Source organism: Leopardus geoffroyi, chromosome C2 (genome assembly GCF_018350155.1).
Source record: "Leopardus geoffroyi isolate Oge1 chromosome C2, O.geoffroyi_Oge1_pat1.0, whole genome shotgun sequence".
Classification (NCBI taxonomy): domain Eukaryota; kingdom Metazoa; phylum Chordata; class Mammalia; order Carnivora; family Felidae; genus Leopardus; species Leopardus geoffroyi.
Genome location: NC_059333.1, coordinates 98,839,938 through 98,843,782, shown reverse-complemented (window position 1 = coordinate 98,843,782; position 3,845 = coordinate 98,839,938). Strand labels below are relative to the sequence as shown.

General features: G+C 37.6%; 1 long non-coding RNA gene across 1 annotated transcript; it reads left to right on the top strand.

The window, feature by feature from the left end:
• The first annotated feature begins 1,201 nt into the window (after positions 1-1,201).
• On the top strand, positions 1,202-2,980 carry LOC123576155. The gene is made up of 2 exons (XR_006701193.1): positions 1,202-1,694; positions 2,203-2,980. It is a non-coding gene; the product is annotated as an uncharacterized LOC123576155 (long non-coding RNA).
• The last annotated feature ends 865 nt before the right edge of the window (positions 2,981-3,845 follow it).

Sequence of the window (3,845 nt, the reverse complement as noted above, 5' to 3'; positions counted from 1 at the left end):
TTCTTCATCTTTTTAAATTTTTTTTAACGTTTTCATTTTTATTTTTTAAAAAGAGAGAACATGCACCTATGTGGGGGAGGGGCATAGAAAGAGGGGGGACAGGATCAGAAGCAGGCTGTGGGCTGACAGCAGTGAGCTACAGAGAGCTCAAAGTGGGACTCGAATTCAGGAACCATGAGATCATGACCTGAGCAGAAGTCTAATGCTTAACAAACTGACTGAGCCCCCAGACACCCCCCAAATTCAGAAATTCTTAATGGTTGCCGCTGAGCACCTGGGAAGAGGAATTATGAATGGGAGAGTAAGGAGTGAGACTGTTATTATTTATACACTTTTATACCATTTGATATTTCTTTAACACACCTTATTCCATATTTTTAAATGAATACCTATGATAGGGGAATAAATTTAAAATGATAAAAATAATACTAATAGCTTATATTGGTGAATTACTTTATAAAAATATACTTACACAAATTGTCTTATTTATGCTTAGCAATTCTTAAGAAAATAAGATTTTGATCACCAATTCCCTGTGGGGTCGTTTGTTGGGGGGGGGGGGGCAGGTCCCACACCACCAAGCAACTGTCTAACATTAGCTGGTTGTGCTACAATTCAACTCAATTCTGACACTATCTACAAACAGATAACATCAGATCCCTCAGGTTGAGGGCTCTGACCTACAAGACTTCCTCCCCCGCCAACCCCACTTTAACAGCCAATTACAAATCCAAGTTATCACTTCTGCTTCTGTCCAACTGGCTATAGACTAGAGGCTCCAATCCTTCTTGGGTTTGGTTAATTTGCTAGAGTGGCACACAGAAATCCGGAAACCAGTTTATTCACCAGATCACCAGTTTACTACAAAGAATACCAAAGGATATGAATCAACAGCTAGATGAAGAGACACATAGGGTGAGGTCCAAAACAAGGAAGCTTCTGTCCTCATCCAGTTTGGGGACCAGAATGTTGTTACCTGTGCTCTGGTTCACTAATCTGGAAGCTCTGCCCTTTTGGGTTTTCATAAAGGCTTCATTACATAAGCATGATTAAATCATGAACTTTGGTGGTTGGTTCCACCTCCAGTCCCTCATCCCTTCCCTGAAATCAGGAAATGGGAGTGAAAGTTCCAACTTCCTTTCATTTGGTTCCCTTGGCAACCAGCTCCCACCCTTAGGTGCTTTCCTAGTCACTAATTAACATAAGAAAAGACATCTTTATTGATCTCCCCGGGAAATTCCAAGGGTTTTAGAAGCTCTGTGCCAGAAACAGGGACAAAGACACACAGTGACAAACAGAAAGATTCTACTATTCTTGTGTACAACTGAAGAAGAAAAAAAACAGTTAAAAAATGTTAGTGAAAACATGGAGAAATTAGAACACTTGTGCACTACTGATGGGAACGTAAAATGATGCAGCTTCTGTAAAAAGAGAATCTGGGTCTATATCCAAAGGAGCTGAAATCAGAATCTCAAAGAGACAACTGCATTCTCCTATTCACTGCATCTTCATTCACAACAGTCAAGGCATGGAAACATCCCAAGTGTCCATCAACAGATGACTGGATAAGGAAAATGTAAGATATATGTACAATGGAATATCATTCACCCTTAAGAGAGAAGGAAAGCCTGCTATACACAACAACATGGATGAATCTGCTAAAGGGAATCTGTAAGGACATTATGCGAAGTGAAGTAAGTCAAATACAGAAGAACAAATACTGCATGATTCCACTTATATGAGGATTCAAAATAGTCAAGTTCATAGAAACAGAGTAGGATGGTGGTTACCAAGAGCTGAGGGGAGGGGGAAACAGGGAGTTTGTTGCTGTTCAAAGGATATAAAGTTTCAGTTATGTAAGATGAATAAATTGTAGAGATCTGCTGTACAACACTGTGCCTGCTGTTAACATCACTATATCTTCCACTTACAAATTTGTTAGGAGGGTAAATCTCATCTTGTGTTCTTAACACCAGTTTAAAGAAAATGAAAGAATTAAGGACATATGGAAACAAAAAAGGTTCGAGGGGGGAAAAATAGGCAGCTAATTGACAATGCAGAGGCACAAACTCAGGTCCCCTATTGTCAGTTTCTGTTGTTGTTTGCAATTTTTCTGGAAAAAAAAAGCACCCTTTAAAATTTTATTGTGTTTGTTGTTTTGTTTCAAGTTCATAACATAATTTGTAATAACTCTATCTTAAGCGATTCTCCGAGAACCAGTTTTAGAGACAAGATTCTAGTAGAAGTAGTTTCTTAGGGAAAAGATTACAGAAAACAGCAATACTGAACAGCAGTGCTGAGAAAGGGAAAAGGAAATAAAAGGTATGCTATCAAGCAAGTTACAACTGCAGAAACCTGGAGTGGACTTTTGGGGGCACCCAGGAAAGAGCATGAAATACACACCTCAGAGTTACTCCACCAACTGGTAAAGAAGCTTGACTATTTCTCTACTAAATGCTCTTGATGAGGGGACATTAGGTTGGGGATGTTTATTACTTGGCTTTTCCTGCCAGCCTTGCAAATAGGACAGGCTTCAGTGGCTGCAAATGGAAGCTGGGCCTGAAGCACAGATGTGGTATTGGGAAGGACATACGGGCAGATATCTGTTACAAACTCCCAACTAAACTGTAACATTCCTTGTCAGCAGAATCCAGATCTTGCTCTTTATCTCTACCACCTAGCACGGGACCAATAGTGAATAAACACGGCATAATTCACTGGATTAAGAGAACCCAAGCATTCTGAACTCATCACTGGCTTGACGGACTTCTTCTACCAAAAGTAGAAAAGCTTTGTATATAGCCTGTCACCAATGCAAAGATTTTCCTTATGGCATGGATTCCTAGATGCTGTTTCATAACAAGCACTGGTCTAGAAATAAGTTTTTACCAATCTGTGCTAAAATAAGAAAAAAAAATAGTAATTTCAAAATTTTGTGAAAATTATACACGTTGGATTAAAGAATGTGATGAGAATTTAACTCCATCCTGTATTTTTGGTATTTTCTTATGAAATTACAGTCAGAGTAAATGATATTCTCTTTTTCCCTTTCAATGCCTATATGCTCCTCTTATTTTCCTTTAACATCCCGGGGCAAAATTTTTCTAAGTGTGATCACACATTGTGTAAATCAATTTTTAATTAAAATCACACTACTTTATAATATAAAAAAATCTAGAAACCACTGATATATAGACTATTCCTTAATAAGATTTTGTGAACTCATATTACCTTATGAGTTCTTTTCCAAGACTGAAATAGCTTTAAAATCATTGATGTGATTTCTTAAGGTAAATATGGTTATCAGCACCTTTAAAAATAATATAAAATTTGTTTACTCATAAAGGAACAAAAAATTGAACATTTGCTTAGCTATTTAAAAATTACATAACTAAAACTTATTAAATTTATTTATTTTGAAAAAGAGAGGGGGAGAGAGAGAGAGAGAGAGAGTCATGAGCAGGGGATGGACAGAGAGAGAGACGGAGAGAGAGAGAATCCCAAGCAGGTGCCATAATGTCAGCACAAGCCCAACTCGGGACTTGGACTCAGGAACCATGAGATCATGACTGAGCAGAAATGAGAGTTGGATGCTTAACTGGCTGGGCCACCTAGGCATCCCATGGGTAAAAATTTATGTTAATTTTGTGATTATCTTTACTTCTATAGTATGTAAATAAAGTGTTTCATTTTAAATTTGAAGAAAAATAATTATAGTCTTATTTAAAATCCTGGTGTATGCAAGATTAAAATGGTCATATTTTCTTTTCTTTTTTTTTTTTTCTCAACGTTTATTTATTTTTGGGACAGAGAGAGACAGAGCATGAACGGGGGAGGGGCAGAGA